This window comes from Gossypium raimondii, chromosome 5 (assembly GCF_025698545.1).
Source record: "Gossypium raimondii isolate GPD5lz chromosome 5, ASM2569854v1, whole genome shotgun sequence".
Taxonomy (NCBI): domain Eukaryota; kingdom Viridiplantae; phylum Streptophyta; class Magnoliopsida; order Malvales; family Malvaceae; genus Gossypium; species Gossypium raimondii.
In genome coordinates this window covers 30,623,764-30,646,220 of record NC_068569.1, presented here as the reverse complement: position 1 = coordinate 30,646,220, position 22,457 = coordinate 30,623,764, and the positions used below count along the sequence as shown (strand labels likewise).

General features: G+C 37.1%; 1 non-coding gene across 1 annotated transcript; it reads left to right on the top strand.

Moving 5' to 3' along the window:
- Nucleotides 1-6,982: 6,982 nt before the first annotated feature.
- On the top strand, nt 6,983-7,089 carry LOC128041457 (small nucleolar RNA R71). Its single transcript, XR_008196479.1, has one exon. It is a non-coding gene; the product is annotated as a small nucleolar RNA R71 (small nucleolar RNA).
- Nucleotides 7,090-22,457: the final 15,368 nt, after the last annotated feature.

Genomic DNA, 22,457 nt, shown 5'->3' with positions numbered 1-22,457 from the left:
ATTCAGAATTCTTCTAACTCGTTAAGTTGAAGAATTCATTTTTCTTTAGCACTTTTCAGATCCAAGTTGAGTCGTTGGAGAGCCCAGTAAGCTTTGTGTTCTAACTCCAAGGGTAGATGGCAGATTTTCCTAAAGATTAACCTATAGGGTGACATCCCTAAAGGTGTCTTGTATGTTGTCCTGTAAGCCCATAAAGCATCATCCAGTCTTTTGGACTAATCTCGTTAGTTCAGGCAAACTACCTTCTCAAGTATGCCTTTGATCTCCTTGTTTGCTAGTTCAACTTACCCATTCGTCTGCGCATGGTAAGCTGTAGTGACCTTGTGTTTCACTCCATGTTTATCTAATAATCATTTCAACCACTTGTTCACAAAATGGGACCTTTCATCACTGATGATGGCTCTTAGGGTTTCAAACCTTGTGAACACATATTTCTGCAAGAACTTCATTACAACCTTACCATCGTTTGTAACACCCCGAATTTTGGGCCTAGAAGAAATATTTTTTTGAACAAGGGAACAGTTAGGAAACTACAAATAAATATTTAGTTGTGCAAGGAAGTGACATAAATGAATCTCTGCTTCAGTGGTTAAATGATTTAGGAGTGCTTGGAAGTGTCTGAGAAGTCAGGGGTTCAAGCCTTACCTTATGCAAAATTTTTATTTTAAGTGAATAAAATCCTTGGATCTAGATAGTAGGTTCTTAAATTATTATTGTTAAAATATGATACAAAGGAGTTGTTGGTCTAGTGGTAAGGGGCATGTGGAGTGTACATGGGGTCTAAGGTTCGAGTGGTAGTGCATCAAAAAGGGAGTATTTATTTTGTTGCCTAATTCGTGTGGGTGGTAGAGTTGGATTGAAATACTGCTAAATGGAGTTTAAATTGGTCATAGAGGGATATTTGGAGAGATTTGAGGAGAGAATATTGGGATTTAGGGAGGTTGTTGTTGTGGAGAGATATATATCATCTCATTTGTTCCTTGTTCTCGATGGGAGATTGGCAAGGTTTTCACCGTTTTCATCGCTTTCTCTAACCTGCATTGCTTCCATTCTTAACTGGCAGTGGTCGAGGTTGATTGGCACATTGCCTGGGAACCAAGGGTGCGATGATCATTGATTTTTAGAATAAGAGTGTTTGAAACGAAGGGAATCTGCAAATCGCATCAGGTGTGTAGACACCCCGCTATAACTGTTAGATGGCAAAAGCCGAAAAGTCAAAAATACGGCGTTTGAGACCACATGAGCGTGCGATCGCTCGTGTCGTAAGCCCAACCCGCAAAACATGGTCTATAGACTGTAGAGGCCTCCATGATCATTTTCATGGGCTTAGGCTGTAATGGGCCACCTTGGGCCGAAATGGGCCGTATGGGCTCGTGGGCCCCACACGGATAAAATCCACTAATTGTGGCAAATACTGGACTGGGCAATATAGATCCCATAGTCGTGGAAAATTCTGGGCTGAACGGGCTGCACGAACGTGTGGGCCCACTTGGGCCAAGTAAAGGGCCTTGGGCCCATTTACATTGTTAGGACCATTTAGGTTTCCTGAGTCGCTTGAGGCGACTGCGGACCTTTCGAGAGGTGGATATCTGCACCGAGACCCCAAAATAGGGTAAAATGACCGAAATACCTCCTTAAGGTAAAATGACTGAAATACCCTCATAGGGTAAAATGACCAAAATACTCTTATAGGGTAAAATAACCGAAAGACCCCCATAGAGTAGTATGACTGAAATACCCCTATAAGGTAAAATGATTGTTATACCCCTAGGAGATGAAATGACTGTTATGGCCTTATGTTATGTTTGACTGATTTGCTCTATGATATGTAAGACTATGATTGAGCATGACATTTTGCATACACGTATGATATTATGTCACGATATATTGCATGGGGATGTGTTGTTATATTTGGAGGAAGTGTACCGTACTGATAAGGATGCACGGGTCGCCCAAGACGAATGTGGACCGACTGATGGTTATATGCCATTTATTTTACTGGCAGCTTTACTGTAATACTGTTAGTGCCACAATCGGTGCTAACCTTGCTGTGTCTGGCTGGGTGGGTCGATTTTATCCTCACATGGTGTGTTTGGTGGGACGGAGTGGTGTGTAGAGACTGGATTGGGTAGGATTTCTAACTACATATCTGCATTGATTAATGATTTTGTACTATTACTGCATCGATTAATGATATTACATGTTGTTCATTGCATGACTAATATCTGTTACTATTATGGGCCAAGGCCCCACTAATAATATTATTAAAATTGGGCAAAGGCTCTACTAATTATTGGCATTTTGATGGGCTCAAGCCCAATCGTTTACTGTTACAGGAAAGGGCTTAGGCCCACACTAAACTGGATTGTTACTGTAACGAGCTCATGCCCAAACTGCATTTATTTACTGTTTAATTGAGTGTTTGATTATTAGGGGACTACACAATGAGTTTTCGTAAACTCACCCTCTGTTTAACTGTACAGGTAATCCCCAGTTGTAGGCGGGTCGGTGCTGCGAGGGACTCGTTGATGGCCACACAATCGCATCAGCTTTATTTTTTAGCCTTTGATTTATAAGTAACTAAATTTGGGTATTTTTTTTGTAAAAATGCCTCCTTAAAGTTATAAACTTTAAATTGGGGTTTTTATTTATTTAGTTTGATATAAACCGCTAGTTGTAGAAAAAGACGGGTTTTTAAAAGGTAATTGTTTTCAAAGACACCATGTTTTCGCAACATTTCCAAAAAAAAATTTTGGAAAATTTATAACGTTTTAAAAGTGATTAGCTTTTAATGATGCACACTTGGAAATGAACAACCCGTTTTGGAATCACCGTTTAATAACAAAATGATTAATTGATTTTAAAGATTTCAACTACAACAAGTTTTACACTAAACACCCCAATGTGACACCACCAGATTCGACCATAACGTCTAGGCCGGGTTTGGGGTGTTACATCATTTGTCGGATATGCCTCTGCCTCAACCCACATAGACACATAGTCTATTGCTACTAATATGTACTTGTGACTAAAAGACGGAGGGAAAGGACTAAGAAAGTCAATACCCCAAACATCGAATAATTCTGCCTTAATGATGTTTGTTCTAGGCATCTCATTTCTGTTGGTGACATTTTCGACCCTTTAACATCGATCAAAACACTTTACGTAAGCATATGCATCTTTGAATAGTGTTGGCCAAAAGAATTCGACTTGCAATACCTTGGCTGCAGTACGTGTACCTCCGAAGTGTCCCCCACTCGGAGCTAAGTGACAATGGTATAAAATCTTATGTATTTCATCTTCTGTCACGCATCTCCTGATCATTTGATCTGCACACTTTTTAAACAAATACGGTTCTTCCCAGAAATATTACTTCGTATCGTGTAGAAACTTTTTCTTTTGATGATACGTCTTATCAATCGGCATCAAACCACAAGCTACAAATTTAGGAATATCAGCAAACCAATAGGTATTATGAACATGATTTACCTTCAGTATGTGTTCATCTAGAAATGTCTCTCGAATTGGTATAAGAAGAGAGTTCCCTTCTTGCGGCTCCAATCTGGACAAGTGGTCTGCTACTTGGTTTTCCACTCTCTTTCGATCTTGAATTTCTAGATCGAACTCCTGAAGTAGAAGTACCCATCGGATCAGTCTCGGCTTAGAGTCTTTCTTGGCAAGTAAATACTTAATTGCTGAGTGGTCCGTATAAACAGTCACTTTAGTACCTATAAGATAAGATTGAAACTTGTTAAAAGCAAACACAATAGTAAGTAACTCTTTTTTTGTTACCATGTAATTCAGTTGAGCTCCTATCAGAGTCTGACTCGCATAGTAGATAAGATGAAAAACTTTGTTCCTTTGCTGACCCATGACAGCTCCGATCGCGAAGTCACTTGTGTCACACATCAATTCAAATGGCAAATCCCAGTCTGGTGTGACTATTATGGGTGCTGAGACTAACCAACTCTTCAAATTGTTCAAAGCTCTTAAGCATTCCTCATCAAATTTAAACGTCGTGTCCTTCTCCAATAATTTGCATAAAGGTTTAGCAACTTTGGAGAAGTCCTTGATGAATCTTCGGTAGAAACCGGCATGGCCTAAAAAGCTACTAACACACTTTACAGATATTGGAGGTGAGAGTTTCTAAATAACATCTACCTTTGCTTTATCTACCTCGATTTCATGTCTTGTTATCCAATGCCCTAGAACAATACCTTCTCGTACCATGAAATGGCACTTTTCCCAGTTAACTACAAGGTTTGTTTCTTCGCATCGCCTTAGTACCTTGGCTAGATTGGCTAGGAAATCATCAAATGCATCTCTGAATACTGAAAATTCATCCATAAAAACTTCCAAATATTTCTCAACCATGTCAGTAAAAATAGACATCATACATCTTTGAAATGTAGCAGGTACATTACATAAACCAAATGGCTTGCGCTCAAATGTAAATGTACCGTACGGGCAGGTGAATGTTGTCTTGTGCTGATCTTTTGATGCTACTTTAATCTGATGATACCCTGAGTATCCATCAAAAAAATAGTAATAGTCTCACCTTGCAAGTCTATCCAGCATTTGGTCCAAAAACGGCAAAGGAAAACAATCTTTCCTAGTTGCCTTATTCAGCTTTCAACATTCGATGCAAATTTTCCATCCCGTAACCATTCTAGTCGGTATCAACTCATTATTATTATTTTCAATAACTGAGATACTTCTTTTCTTTGGCACGCACTGGACCAGACTTACCCATGAACTATCTGAGATGGGGTAAATTATACCCGCATCTGACCACTTGATGATTTCTTTCTTGACTACGTTCTTCATGATGGGGTTCAGTCTTCGTTGTCCATCAATCGTCTCTTATTCACCATCTTCTAAGATAATCTTGTGTATGCATATAGATGGACTAATTCTGTGAATATCAACTATGGTCCATCCGGTAGCCTTCTTGAATTGTTTCAACACCAGGATGAGTTTCTCTTCTTACTCAGTAGTTTATTCTGCTGAAACAATCACAGGCAGAGTAGAAGAGTTACCTAAATAAACATATTTTAAATTTAAGGGAAGTACCTTCAATTCTAATTTAGGTGGCTCCTCGATTGACGCTTTTGGTTGGGCATAATCCATTTTCTCTAACTCTAAAGGTTCAAATCGGGATTGCGAATTAAATCACTTTTGATTAGCTTCTAACAAAGCTAAGTATCCATCCTCCTCTTCATCATTTGGAGGATCTGATGTCAAAATTTGTTCCATTGGGTCCTCAACATAATTTAGTTTCTTCTCCACAATTAAATCCTCTAAATCGGACAATGCAGAACAATCATCAATTGTGTTAGGAAATTGCATTGACTTAAAAACATTAAATGTTACCTGATCATCCTGAATACGCATAGTAAGCTCGCCATTCTGCACATCAATAAGGGTCTTTCTGATTGCTAAGAATGGTCTTCCTAGGATGATTGGCACCTCTTTGTTTGCTTCAAAGTCTAGAATCACAAAGTCAGCAGGAAAGATAAATTTGTCTACACGTACCAATACGTCCTCGATTTTTCCTTCTGGATATGCTAAGGATCGATTTGCTTATTCAAGTGTAACCGTAGTAGGTCTAACTTCACCTATCCCCAACTTGCTAAATATTGACATGGACATCAAGTTGATACTCGCACCCAAGTCACATAGTGCCTTACCACAATATATTGCTCCAATATTGCAAGGTATGGTAAAACATCCAGGATCCTTTAATTTTGGGGGTAGTTTGTCCTAAAGATATGTACTGCATTCCTTTGGTAGGGCTATCGTCTCAAATTCTCCAAGCCTTAAGTTTTTAGACAAGATATTCTTCATGAATTTGACGTAGTTCGGCATTTGTTCAAGTGCTTCAACCAACGAGATGTTGATATGAAGTTGTTTGACTACGTCTAGGAAATTCTTGAATTGAATTTCTTACTTCTGCTTCTGAAGTCTTTGAGGGTAGGGTGGTAGAGATTTCTTTACTGGAACTGGTTGATTCATTTTTTGTGGCAATTCTGCATCTAATAGAGTTATTAGTTTATCAGAATTAACTGGCTCAGAAGTTACCTTGTCGAATTTCGTAGATTCATTTTCCGGTGAAACTAAAATTTCAACACTCGGTTGAACTTCCTCTGAGTCTTGAGCGTCAGCTGGCTCCTTCTCAACTTCGACAAAATTGGGCTCTAAATTCTTTCCGCTCCTCAATGTCAACACTTTATAATACTCCTTCCCGGGATTCCTTCGACTCTCTGTATCACTAGGTAAAGCATCTTGTGGTCGGTTTCTGAGTTCAGTTGCAAGTTGGCCCACTTGATTCTCCAAATTCCTTAGAGAGGCATCATTTTTTGCCATGTATTCCTTCAATAGATTCTCTAGGCTATTGGATGGTTCAGCTTGGTTTGGTTTCTGAGCTTGTTGGGAAAAACTAGGTTGCTGGGTTGATCTAGGTTGGACATAATTGTTACTGGTTCCTGCACCTTGCTTACTCCAGAAAAAATTCAGGTGGTTTTGCCATGATGGGTTATAGAAATTGGATTGTAGCCCTTGCCTTCCTCGATTTTGGTTTTGGTTACCCATGTGATACACAAATTTTGGGTTCGATGGACATTCTTCGAACAAATGTCCTTCCCCACAATAAACACAAGCTACATTTTCAAATTGATCCAGTCTCTATGTTACAAAACTATTACACCCATTAGTAGTAATATTTTTTAACATTGAGGATATTGATGATACTTGAGACGTAAGTGAAGTAAGAGCGTCTACTTCATGTATTCTAGCGACTCGTCTTCCTAACTCTGCTCGATTGGTTGGCTACTGATAATTGTTGTTGGCAATCCTCTCAATGATTTCATAAGCCTCATTATAAGACTTAGAAAGGAGAGCACCATTAGCAGAAGAGTCCACTATCATCCTCGTGTAAGCATTGAGACCATTATAAAATGTCTCAAGTTGTATGCAATGTGGGATTCTGTGATGAGGGCACTTCCGTAATAATTCTTTATACCTTTCCCATACCTCATACAATGACTCATCATTCATTTTTTGGAAAGTAGTGATCTCGTTCCTCAACTTACCATTCTTGCTAGGCATTAAATACTTCATAAGGAATTTTTCTACTAACTCTTGCCATGTTGAAATTGAGTTTGGTGGTAATAAGTTCAACCAAGCTCGAGCTCTGTCCCTTAGTGAATATGGGAACAACTTCAACCGTAATGCATCTTCGGGTACTCTGGCTAACTTGAAACAATCGTTCACCTCCATAAACAGTCTTAAGTGTAGGTGAGGATCTTCGGTAGGCATTCCACTGAATTGGCCTACTGTCTGAAGCATCTAGAACATGACTGGCTTCAACTCGAACTGTTGTACCTCAATTTCGGGTCTTCTAATACCCAGATAGATCATGAAATAATGGCACGACATACTGTCTCAAAGCTCTATCCCTATCATCAACAATAAGGATAGGATTTTAGGCAAGGTTTGCTCCGTTTCCTTGATTCAGATTTTCGAAGTTCATCTCGTCAGTCCTTCTCTAACTTGCTTGTCTTCTTCGTTGTCGAAAATTTCGTTCAATCTCAAGGTCTACAGGGAGTAAATCGATGATTCATTCAATACTCATAAACACTTGAAATAATCACAGAAAAAATAACTAAGTTAAAATTTGAACAGAAAAATAAACCAAAATACAAAACTAATAACTTCACAAATAATGACTTTTTTTTAAAAACACAGTCCCCGGAAATGGCGCCAAAAACTTGGAACAACGAAAATGTGCAAGTGTGTACAATCGCAACAAGTAATAAACTGACAAGTAAATGTCAAGTTTTCGTACCCACAGGGACTATGAAAAGAAGTATTTATGAATGCTATTTAAAACACTTTGGTGAAGAAAAATATTTTGTTTGAAGAGGGTGATTAAAAACTAAGATTTTAAACTAAGTAAACTAAATAAATAAATCTCAAATGCACGATTTCAAAATACGATTTTAATCAATATGACATAATTGTGTTAGATTAATTACATTTCTTAACTTAGAATTATTAAACTCATGTTTATATTGTTACGAATAAGTTCACGGCAACTCGGTAATTTGCTAACTTATGAACATACTCACCTTCCAAAATCCATTTATCTCTTGACTATATCCCTATGTCAATTCAACCGATTAAACAAATCTTAATAGACAAATATGTAATTGCACATACATACTTATTAAATCAAAATAATCTCTTGTACATATCCCTATGTCAATTCAAACAATTAACTCGATTTAATAAACACATAAAAGACTATGTGAGGTAACAAAGTATCCTTACCTTAAAACAGTTTAATCACAATAATCTTACAAGTTATGCAAGGAAAATGTATCGTCAGATACCATTGCTAATCTAACCCTCAGCTACCTTAGATGCTTAAACATGCACTGATGAAGTATTGTGTCCATTAATAATGCAAGAATAACTTAGTCATGATTTTACTTAATCAAGCATCTTACTGAGGCCTATAACAACATAAACACAATTTCAATAATTTTAACAAACGAAATATAATCAACCTAACACAAATTAAATTCAAGCTAAATTGATTAAATTAACCATTCCAAAAAAATAAATATTCATAGATATGTTCAGCATAACAACAACAAAAATTAAAGAGATAGGGAACAAGAATCAAATCCGGTGTTTTTTCATGGCTTAACTAGTTGCTCAGTTCTTCCTTCTCCACTGACCTCGTCGACCAAGGCTGCTATGAACACTTAATTACTACTCCAAATAGTTGATCAATGCCCTCTTCCCAAAAGGAGAAATCTGCAAAAGAGCTAGGGAATTTTGGAATGGAAAGAAGAGAGAAAGTGGAGAGAAGAGAGGGAAGATGTGAATGTTTGAGGTGTGTTTCTAAAATGACCAGCCTAAGGGGGTTTTTATAGCTGAGGAGGGCTGCTAAAAATAGCTAAAATTATCAGCCAAAGAGCCCTCCCTTGGCCGGCCACACATGTGGTAAGGTTGATAGTTTCAACTTTGCTAATTTAGGCTTGGGGCAAATCTATAAAGTCACCAATTGTGGAGGGGTTTGAATGCAACTTGAGCAAGTCTTCAAGGGACTCTTTGCAAGCTTAAATAATCAGCTAATAAGATGATTTTGGTCAGCTCTTGGGACGGTTTTTGGGCTGTCCATTTCTTGGTCGGTTCGGTTCACTCGGTTCAGTTCAACTAGAACACTTTTTCATAATTAATTAATAATAATTTATTAACCTAAATTAAATTGGATATAAATTAAAATTAATTATATTATGAATTAATACATATAATTTTAGACCGTCTTAGGCTGAAATTTAGTTCGCCTTGATACTTCAAATTGCTTCTCGATTTTGCGGTTCTAGCAGTGTCTACCGAGTCATTTTTCGCCATTTGTGCAAATCTATCGAAAATAACCAAAATTCATCAAAATTAATTATAAAATTAACTAAAATTCAACATGTTAATATTTTAAGTGCACTTTAATTATTTTTTAAAAATTAATTATTTTTTTGACAAGAATTTTATCGAAACTGTATGATTTTAAGTTTAAAAGGGTATGTAAAAATGTGTAAATTTCCGTGTTTCCACAACCCAAAACTTAATTCATTGCTCGTCCCGAGTAATGCACAAATTAAAAAGAATTACTCAGAAAACACCTTTGAAAAATTCCTTCTGAATAACATTCTTCCCAGAATTATGAATTTAATATACTTATGCTCAAAAACAAGAAATTTGATACTTATGCTACTTAAGTATACGTATCGTTCAAATTAATCTCAACAACTATAATGATAGCACAATTAGACTAAATCCTTCCTTAACAAGACATGTTAACCCTTACCAATTTGATTTTATTTTCTTATTCAAGATTAAGCTGCTATCATTAAATTTAACTTATGCCTTCATATGTTGAACATAGCAATTTCTCTCCACTAATGTAGGTAGCATAGAAAACTTGAATCAATAGGTCTTTAAAAATGTTGTAACGTAGCTAGGCTAGAGGTAGGTAAAAGATAGATAAATTTAGGCTTTTAAACCCTAGACTCAGCTTCAATCGAACCTTTGGAATAATTTCCCTCAATACACCAACTTACTTTGTTTTCACATACTCCTTTGTACATCTATTTTCTTTCAAGTACATGTGCTCTTGTTTTTTTTAGCATTTTACTGTATGTACTACAATTTTTCGAGCATTTGATACTTCTTTCAACTCCCCAAAACTTATTTTCAAAGAATATTCTGAATAGTACTGAGTCTAGTGTTTGAGACAATTTAAAGATAATTAAGAGAGAAGTGATGGCTAAATATTGCAAGGGTTCAAATAAAATTAGGCCATATAGTCTCAAAGTTGGGTTTTAAAGGATAAAATTTCATCAAGGTTGGCTTGAAAGGCTCAAACGGTCCAAGCTAGAGTTGCCTAAATCATTTTCAACATTCCATGCTTCCTAGGATTTCGCCTCAAGAAACTACTAAGTCAATTCTAGAGACTTCAACTTTCATGCATATCTACCTTTGAAAATTCATAATGTCCATACTTGGTCCTGAATGCAGTTTTCGGCACATCCGATCTTTAACCCTCAACTAATAATAACCAGATCGCAAATCAATCTTTGAAAATGTTGTTCCCTTCAACTGGTCAAACAAATCATCAATTCTCAGTAAAGGATACTTATTCTTAATCGTAACATTGTTAAGTTGTCGATAATCGATACCATCTTTCTTCTTTACAAATAAAACTGATGCACCCCAGGGCGAGAAACTCAGTCGTGCAGAAACTCTATCTATTAACTCTTGCAACTGAGCTTTCAAATTTTTCATAGTCATTCTATATGGAGGTATCGATATTGGTGATGTTCTCGGTACTAACTCAATAGCAAACTCAACCACTCTGATCGGTAGTAACCTGGGTAACTCTTCTGGAAATACATCTGGATATTCACAAACTACTGGCACTAATTCAATCTTCGATTCAGACACTTTAGTATCTAGTACATATGCAAGGTAAGCATCATAACCCTTTCTCACATACTTGTGCGCTAACATAGTCAATATCATGATAGGCAACCCACTGAATCATTGGATTCAATACGAAGAGTGTCACCGTTCTGACATGTCAATACAATAAGCTTTCATCTACAGTTTACAACCGCATCATGCAGAATCAGCCAATCCATACCCAAAATCACATCGAATTCATCAAACGGTAAAAGCATCAAATCTACCGGAAAACTATAACCCTGAGTCATCAAAGGACAATTCTTGCAAACTTTATCAATTAGGACATACTGACCTAAAGGGTTTGATACCTTAACCACAAATTCAGTGGACTCAATAAGTAAACTCTTACTAAACACTAAATCCGTACATACATAAGAATGGGTTGATCCGAGATCAATTAAAGCAGTTACATCAGTGTTATAGAGAGAAAAAGTATCGGTGATAATATCTAGCGCTGACGCAACATCGCGAGCTCGAACGGCAAGCTCTAGTTGGTGCCCGTGCGTTGGATCTCATTACACCTCGACTACCACTCATATTTCTAGTATTTCGGGGTGGTCTCCCTCTAGCAGCTGTATTTCTCAGCCACACGATTTGAGCTTTTTCTTTCTCAGACTCCTCATGGCAATCTCTAAGGTAGTGGTCAAAAGAACCACATCTGACACATGCTCCACTTTTCACTCGACAATCGCCATAATATGGCCTATTACAGTGTTTACACTCAGGTCTAGCATTTCTAACACTACCCACACTCGCTACAAATGTAGTCTGGGGTTTAGGACTAGAGTATCTCACATCTCTATCTCTATTTGAATGCCCTACAGAAACAGTAGGACGGTAATGATGTTCTTTAGATTTCTTCGATGTTGACTGATGAGACTTTCCCGTAAATCTCTTTCTCGAATCTCTAGCTTCAAATTTAGCTTTTCTCTTTTCTTTACTAAGTTCCTCAGCTTTGTGTGCTCTGTCGACTAACTCAACAAATTCTTTCAATTCAAGTATTCCGACTAAAAGCTTAATGTCTTCATTCAACCCGTCTTCAAACCTTTTACACATAACCACCTCAGTTGGAATACACTCTCAGGCATACTTGCTCAATCTAACAAACTCTCTTTCATACTCGGTGATGGTCATAAGACCCTGTTTCAACTCTAGAAATTCTTTACCCTTTTGATTAAGGAATCGTTGACTTATATATTTTTTCTGAACTCCGACTGAAACAATTCCCATGTAACACGTTCCCTCAGTACCATAGAAATTAAAGTGTTCCACCATTGGTATGCAGCATCTTTTAGAAGAGATACGTCACATTTAACACATCCCGCTGGCGTACAAGACAATTCATCAAATACCTTAATTGTATTCTCAAGCCAAAACTCGGCACTCTCAGAGTCATCATCAACTGTAGCTCTAAACTCTTCGGCCCCATATTTTTGAATTTTATCAACAGGCGGTTTGCTGAAGCGTATGTGTTCTAAAACTTGAGAAGCTACGGGGACTGATTGGGGAAAAGGTGGGGTGTGGAGGTTGTTGAGTAGCCGGATTAGTTTCGACAAACTTAGTAAACCACTCGTTCATCATATGGAAGAATCCTTCCTTAGCCTCTCTTTCTCGACCCTCAAACACGGGTCTAGACCCAGACGATGTTGCCTCGCGAAAGGAGGCCGGCGCATTACTTTCAACATCATCGGAGTCTGCTCGATTGGAATCCATTACTATATGAAAACATGATTTAAACTGTCAGGAGACATCACACTATCACAGGTTATAAAACACTATCACAAGTTATAAAATGGCATGTATAGCTAGACTAACATACGCTACATTAGTCTGAAAATTGGAATCCATTATTATATGAAAACATGATTTAAACCGTAGCTCTGATACCAATTAATGTAACACCCCTAACCCTTATCCGACACTGAAATAAGGTTACAGAGTATTACCAAACTTACAATTCAATCAATCAAACATTTCATGTACATTTCTCATTCAATTCAAAAACCATTCATAGACAATTATATAGTCCCTAATACAAGCTCTCGAGGCCCAAAATAAACATTAAAAATGGTTCGAGAGTAAACCGAATACTCAAGAAATTTTTAGTAAAGCATGGAAAATTTTCAAAGTGCAGAGGACACACGCCCCGTGTGGCCAGGCCATGTGTCTCACACGGCTAAGAAACACGCTTGTGTCTCATGCCTTGTGGGCATTCAAAATGGGGTCACACGGCCGTATCCCAGCCCATGTCTGAACCCGTGTAACTCACTGAATTAGGTCACATGGCCAGACTACACATCCGTGTGCCAGGCCGTGTACCATTCGAAATGGCCTCACACGCCCATGTGCCAGGCCGTGTGCTAGGTTGTGTGAAAACTGGATGGTATACTGACTTGTGCCACACGGCCAAGCCACACTCTTCCGTGCTAGGCCGTGTGAAGCTATTGACTTGATTTCTATAGAAGTATCAGGGGACACATGGCCATGTGTCACACACAGTTGAGACACACACCCGTGTCTCTGCCCATGTAGATAAAAATAGGTCAATTTCCAAGCCATATTTCTCACCTAATTTAGTACCAACCTAAACACCACAATTTACATATAACCATGACATATAAAGCCATTCAAAACCAACCAATATCAAGCTTATAACATGTTATAATATCACATACCATCATGATACATATAGGTACGTTAAATGGCCACTCATAATCATGCAAACTATGTCTCTAAATATACCTAATTAGTCAAACACATATATGCAATCTTTGTGCCTAAAACTTAACATGCATGCCACTTATAAATCTCAACCATTTGATACACAAAATACCAGTTCACAACCAAATCATTTACATAGCAATCATACATTATAAACTATAAGGCTATTTACATATTTACAATTCAAAAGATATGTCCACAAAACAAGCCAAATCAATTGCCTAAAACACAACTAGACATATAGGCTTCCATTAGCCAAAAAGACCTATACATGCCATTTAACCCAAAATATAAAGTCAAAAGTACAAAATAACTTTTGATAGTGTGACACGATCTCCGACAACTTTCAATCCGAACAAGCTTTCAAAACACTATGAAACACGGAAAAATAAACAAAGTAAACAATTAAGCTTAGTAAGTTCGTTTAACACAGAATTAAGCTTACCATTTAACCACAAATTTAGGTAAATAACCCAAAGCATAACATAATTCAATTTGGTCAAAGCCTATCACATAACCATTTACCAAGTTAGTCATGTATTCATATAAAAGCTGAGAATCATGTATGAGTTCAACAATTACTAAATTTCATGTACATGTAACATCTATACCGTGTATCTTTATATCATATATAAACCATTTCCATGTAAATACATGTACTAGTTCGTATCAAACTTGTATAATCTTGTAATAACACTATGCCCGTCGAACCACTTAGAATATCGTTAGATACACGGGTAGTACACGCGAGGTGTACTAAACTGTAAATCCATCAATTCTTGTACATGCATGCTCATATGAGCGATAAACGGTAAGCTCTTCTTAGCTGAATAATGGTAAGCTCATACAAGCTGAGTATCGATAAGCTCATAAAAGCTGGAATCGGTAACCCTAATGACATGTCATTTGTATCCTACGAAATTCCTAAGGTTCAATCGGGGCTCGGTATTCTTCGTATGTCGTTGGTTATGCGCTCGATAATTATACATAATAGTTATACCATTCACATACATACATTTCAATTAAAGCATATAAATACGCAATTTAATTACATGAACTTACCTTAAACACGTACGACGAAAATACAATCGTTTAATCCACGACTTTATCTTTCCCTCAATCTAATTCTATAAATTGTTTTTCTTGATCTATATAATCAAATTTAACAAATTTAATCATCAATCTATTCAATTCAATCCAAAATTCATGTTATAGAAAATTACCATTTTGCCCCTATACTTTTAACTTCTTTACAATTTAGTCCCTAGGCTCGTAAAATGAAATTCATGCAATTTCATCTACACCTATGCCTAGCTGAATTTTATATGTTCTTATAGCAGTCCATATATTCTACCAATTCACACGTTTAACACATAATTTTCATATTTCTCAAGTTAACCCCTAATTAACAAGTTCATCATAACTCACTTAACAAATGTTATTTAACTAACCACAAGGATTTGTTTCCTTCCATTAAACTTCAAAACAAACTAGGTTATACTCATGTTAAAAACCTATACTTTTAAGCATTTTACAAATTACTCCCCGGGATAGCTAGGTTAAGCTACAACGATCTCAGAAACATAAAAATCATTAAAAACGGATCGAAAATCACTCACCATGCAAGGGAGTGATTGGCCAAACCTCAAAGCTCCTCTAATGGTGTTTTCTTTGTTGAAATTTCCAGCTCATGCATGTGTGAAGATGATAACTATTTTGTTTTATTTTATTTTTATCATTAATTGCCTTTTTACTATTTTACCCTTACCTAACTTTAAAATTTTCATAAATACCATGCCATGCACGTCCACTAACTCAAATAATGGTCTAATTACCATATAAGGACCTCCACTTTAAAGTTCTATAGCTAGTTAATACTTTTAGCTAATAGAACACAACTTTCGCACTTTACGTGATTTAGTCCTTTATCGCAAATTGAGCATACAAACGGTAAAATTTCTTAACGAAATATTTATACCATAATTCTAACATGCTATAGATATTAAAAAAATATTAAAATAATTTTTTTGAATTTGAATTTGTGGTCCCAAAACCATTGTTCTAATTTTACTAAAAACGGGCTGTTACAAACGCTGAATCAACGACTCATCCTTTAACTGTTTAGCTTAGATCTGCTCAACCCAAGTTGGTTTAACTTGCAACCCGGCTAACAATCTCCCTTCATCAAACAAACTTAGTCGAGCGAACATCGCCCTCAGGTTAAACATTGCTCGATGGCTAAGAGCGTTAGCCACCACATTAGCCTTACCAGAGTGATACTCTATGGTACAGTCGTAATCTTTAAGCAGTTCAACCCATCTACGATGTCTAAGGTTTAACTCTTTCTGAGTTAACAGATACTTGAGACTCTTGTGATTAGTGTAGATGACACACCTCTCACAATACAAATAATGTCTCTAGATGTTTAAAGCAAACACGACCACAGCTAGTTCGAGATCATAAGTGGGATAATTTCTCTCATACATCTTAAGCTAGCAGGAGGCATAAGCTACTACATTACTGTCTTGCATCAACACACATCTTAAGCCAACGTGCGGCACATCACTGTAAACCACAAACTCTTTACCCAGATTGGGCTAAACTAAAATAGGAGCTTGGGTTGGAATAGACTTGAGCTTCTCAAAGCTCGACTAATGCTCCTCAGACCACTTAAACGGAGTATTCTTACGCAACAACTTAGTCAGGGGAGATACTATCAAAGAGAACCCCTTAACAAACTTCCAGTAATAACCTACTAAACAAAGGAAACTTCGAATTTCAAATACATTCTTCGATTGTTTCCATTCAACTATAGCCTCAATCTTCTTGAGATCAACTCGGATTCCACTAGCGATCACAACATGCCCCAAAAAGGCAACCTTAGACAACTAGAACTCGCACATACTAAACTTAGCATAAAGTTCTTTTTCATGGAAGGTCTAAAGTACGATACGAAGATACTCGTCATGTTTAGTTTCGGTCTTAAAGTATATCAGAATATGGTCGATGAAAACGACTACAAATTGATCTAGATACGACTGAAATACTCAAATTAATTAAGTCCATAAGTGCAGTTGGAGCATTCATTAACCTGAAAGGCATAACTAGGAACTCGTAATGTCCATAACAAGTCTTGAAGGCAACCTTGAACACATCTGTCTCCTTAACTTTAATTTTATGGTAACCCGAACGGAGATCGATTTTGGAAAACTAAGAAGCTCTACTGAACTGATCAAATAAATTATTGATTCTTGAGAGCGGGTACTTATTTTTTATTTTTAACTTATTCAGCTAAAGATAATTAATACACATTCTCATCATACTGTCTTTCTTTTTGACAAACAGCACCGGTTCTCCACATGGAGACACACTAGGTCTAATAAATCCTCGGTCGATAAGCTCCTGAAGTTGTGCTTTTAGCTCAATAAGCTTCTTCGGTGCCATGCGATAGGGTGCAATCAACACCGGGGATGTTCTAGGTATCAAATCGATACTAAACTCAACTTTTCGGTTCGGTGGTACACCTGTTAACTCGTCAAGAAAGACATCCAAAAAAATCCTGGACCATCTGAATGTCGTTAACAGATACCTTAATTGGAGCAGAGCCGGAGATAAGGGCAAGGTAGGCCCCGTACCTTTTTCGAACTACTTTCTCACGTACCAGGGTAGAAACCACGTTTGCAAAGTAATCTCATCGTTCCCCTATCATGATAAATTTACAATTCTCTTCTGTCCTCAAGATAACCTTCTTAGAAGCACAATCGAGACTGACTCAGTGTTCAAGTAGCCAATCTATTCCCAAAATCAGATCAAACTCTCCAAAAGTTGGTTCCATCAAATCAGCCGAAAACACTACCCCCTGAATTTCTAATGGTACTCATGAGCAAACTTTGTTAGCCCAGACGGACTACCCTAAAGGACAAACCACAGAAACCGTGCTAGTATTATACACAGCAGAGATGTTCAATTTCACAGATACAATGCTATATATGTAAGAATGAGTAGAAACTATATCAATTAAAGAAAAATATGGTATAGAATAAATGAAGAATGAATCCGCAATGACATCGAATTCGTCCATGTCCTCACGACATCTAGCCTTATACACAAATGCAGGCTGACGTGTCTTAACCTGAGTTGCACCCTTGTCTGGTGCTCGCTGTCCCTTACCATAACTATTACCACCCTTACCAGTGCCCCGTCCTCTAAGTGGTTGAGGAGTTCCCCTACAGAACTAAATAGTACTCGCAGTTGAAACTGGTGCCGGAGCTGGCACCTAATCTAGTTGGCAAAGGCAGTCCCAAAATCACTGCTCCATTGACCCACAACGGTGACAATCCCCAAATTTCCTCCAACACTCGCCCGGATGGCATCTCCCGCAATCAGCACAGCTGGAACCACGTTAGAAGCAGCTGAAGCCTCGTTCCTTGAAGGTCCGTCGACTCTGGCCCGTCTTTTTGGGTGCTGAACAGAACCTAAAGAACCAAAATATTTCTTCACCTTACTCTAAGTTCTCTCTCGATATTTTCTCTCGTGCTCTACAATTTTGTTCTTATCAACTAAGACTGCAAACACACGCTACCTCTGAGGAGCTATCAGAACACGCAGATCATATCGTAACCCATCCTCAAACTGCACTCACTTGTCCTCCTTAGTAGCAACAAGTGCTCGTGCATACCAACTCAACCTCAAAAACTCGACCTCGTACTCAGCTACAGACCTCTCCCCTTGAACCAGAATAATAAACTCATGTCTGCGAGCCTCAATGTAGCTAGCCCGACATATATACCTTGAAAGGTGCTCTTAAAGTAATCCCAAGTAATCAGTTCAGACTGGGTACCCTGCTCGACTGTCAACCACCACTAGTAAGCCTTATCTCGGAGGAGGGATACTGCACCTCTCAGTTTTTACGCAGGTGTACAATCGATGTCATCCATGATGCACTTAGTAGCTTTGAGCTAGTACTCAGCCACCGAAGGAGTGACTCTAGTCATGCCCCTGAACAATTCGAAGTCGTTCTATTAGAGCCGTTCGGTAACTGACCCTTGAACTTCAGACACAGTATGGGTCCCAACAACCCTCTCCAGTACTAGTAGCATCACCTGAGACATAGGGACGTCCCCATTTGGCGTATTCTAAGACCCTGTTTCAGTAGTATGAGTAGCAACGATCTCGCTGATCCCCAAAATGACTATGCTGCCCATAGAGGATGACTCAACCCGAGCTCCCCCACAATGCCCTATTGCCCACATGACCCTCATCCACAACTTCCTCATGAACTCATACTTTTCAACGTAGTTACTGTGTTACAGCTTCGAATATAATATAAAAAATTTAGCATATGCATGATGGCTCAAATATTATTGAGCGCTTAAATAGCAACTCGGTCTTGCCATTCATATTAGTAACTCAAGACAATTTCGAACACGATCGTCTCCGACACGTAGCAAATCGATTCTGAGATGCTAATGTAACACAAGTTTGGCGTGAATCATGATGCAATTTCCTACCCAACTGCTACACATCATCTCCATCTACCCTACACACCAATAGGTATATAATACACATCCATCCCTACACATTTCATAGTGTCGGAAAGACACGTTGCAGTGTTTACAGCCTCACTGCTAGATCAGGCATAATTATGGGTAGCTTGACCACCAAATCAGTACTGAACACTTCCTTCAATTCATAACTTCCATCCCATGCAAATGCAAAATAGATGATAGATATCTATATGTATTTCAAGTGCAGATACAATCACATATTCCAGAATAACATAGTGCAAATATAACCATTTTATAGTCACAATAATGCAGATCATACAGCTCAATACGGTGATACCTATCTTATAGATAGTCTACACTCACCTTGTACAATAATTATGGCATTACAGAAATTGGAGATTTCGGATTGCATGTCTGAACGGTGGCCAGTGTCTCTCCACATGGCCTGACACACGGTCGTTGGTTGCCCGTGTGCCCTATTTATCAAATCAGTAAGTCACACGGCCAGGGCACACGCTCGTGTGCTAACCCATGTACCTCACATGGCTTGACACAAACCCATGTCCCTTACCAATGCCTCCCTATTTATCAAGTCAATGAGTCACACGGCCTGGACACTCGCCCATGTGTCTTGCCCGTGTGACCCCAAATCTAAACTTAATAAGTTACACGGTCCACCACACGGGCTCTCATATAGCCGTGTAACTCAAACGATCTGGACACATGCCCGTGTGGCAGCCCATATGTCATCGACAACTCCGTTTCTGACAAAGAAATAATGCAGTAAAAGAAAGGGTTTTGATACCCAGCTGTTATACAACGCTGTAAATGCCCCCAATGCCAATTCCAAGCCTAAAATAAGTTTCAAACATCCAATTTAGTAAAACATCCGTAAAAACACAACTGACAACAATCAATTTTTCCGTCGAAACCTTTAACTCACTACACAAATGAATGAGAGTTTACTGATTGTGAATTCCCAGTACACACTTGGTTTCCAAGTAAAACGAGAAGCGTTAGGCGTCTCCTGAGCCCCCTAGCGTAGTGGAACACAAGAACAATAAATTAACCACAACTCAGGATTTTGACGATTTTTTTCCAATTCGCACAACAACACAATCTAACAAAACCATTGATCAAAATTTATCGTAAAGCGCACCGAAACAAGCAATATCACAATCCAACTTAGCAATTTCACAAGATGGACAGAACAAAAGAGAAATCCGAGAAGAACGTAAAACAAATAGAATAAAAGAAAAGAAAGGAAGAGCAAAAATGAGAAGAATTGAAAAAGGAAACATCCACACTTTAGAGGGAAGGAGCATTTAAAATTTAGGTTAGTTTTACAAAAAAAGTGCAAAAATAATTCCTTTGTTGTGTACACGGTGACTCGAACAAGGAACCACTAACACAGACAGACACTTAACCATTGAACCAGCCGGCTCATTCTTGACACAAATTACACTTAAACAAGAAATCCTCAGCTAAAAGTTCAAATAAAGAAATCAACAAATTTTCAAAATTTATGCGACTCGAACCTCCGATCTCAAGTGAGCACACAGAACACACAACCACAGAAGCACACATATTCATTGACACAACTTAGTAATAAAACTCAAATTTTGGGGCGTTATATATACTCAATTTCTTTCTCATTTGTAGTCTCAATATGATATTCATTTTAGTTAATATTATAAAGCTTAATAAATTTCTTTGAAACTTAGATGAAAACAATGCATCACCTATAATATATTTTACCTTAAAATAATACTATCATAGCTCTTTTGGAACCTTTTATTACTTTTGCATTTACCTAATATGATATTAAATGAGAATAAACTTTTACCTTTAAAATAGAATATGTTGTAGTAAAATCTACGTGATATATGTCTTTATTCTTGGGTTTAACAAAAGAATAAAAATTTTCATCTTTTCTTTAAAAGAAAACCTTGTTTAAGAAATATTGCAAATAATCATAGGAAATTATATGAAACTATTTCTTACGAAGGAAAAAATAAAAACATAAAATTGAGCTACACCATTAAGGCCTATAAAATCATCATCCTTGTACGCATGGTCAGCTTTAAGATCATAGTAAAAGATTTCATCTTTTGTCGAAAAATTATCCTCCATTTCATCATTTTGGGATAATGAAATTTGTCTCAATATAGTTTCTCTTATTTTTTAATGGATGCTTTGATAGAGTTTTACTAGATGCTTAAATGTATGACAAGTACGTGACCAATGCATTTTCATACCACATTGGTAGTATGAATTTTTGATAACCTTCGAATATTTTTACCACCAATTTTTTTTGTTTTTCCTTATTATTCTTCTAATAGTGTTTAGAAGTATCATTATTATAACCACCATGATAACAATTATTAGTACATCTCCAACCACACCCTCAATTGCAACAACAACCACGATCTCTATATTTTGATTTTTCATAATTGCTATGAATTGTTACATTCACTTTAGGGAATGGAGCTTTTTTCACTAGAAATGTATAAGATCATTTCAAAATACTTTTAAAGCCTTTTTCCACAATATCGATGCTACATGAGCACATTAGATATTTCAATCATAACAAGCTTTAGAGAATATTATTTTTTTCTAATGGTCAAATCATTCTTTCAAATTATTACACAATTCAAGAGTCAAGAGGATCTTTCGCAATTGGATATTTCACTTTTAATCCTTTATATAGATGATGTTGGACAAAAACAATGGTTTTTCTTTGTCTATAAAACAGACAAATTTGTTTATCCTCACAAATCATGTGTGACTTTATTAGAAATAATCTAATAGGCAATGTAGTACATTTGGTAAAGGCCACCAAATAAAATAATATTTTAAAAATTACTACTATTTTTAGTCATATCAATGACATATGTTATGAAAGATATACATATTTAAGCAAAAATATTCAAGTTGTTGATACTTTAATCTTATTCAAAGTCTTAGATCATAAACAAGCATACCATGAAATATATAAAACATAAATTCATACTTAAATACGAAAAAAAATTAGCATCATTTTTAACTTTTTTTCATTAAGAATATTGAAATCTTAAAATCTTCCAAGCACGCATAGAAAATCACATACTTTAGGATTTTTTTTCTTCAACAAGGAAGTTGTACGTCTAGATTACTTGTTCTCCAAAATAATATCAAATACTACCGAACAAGCTCGTG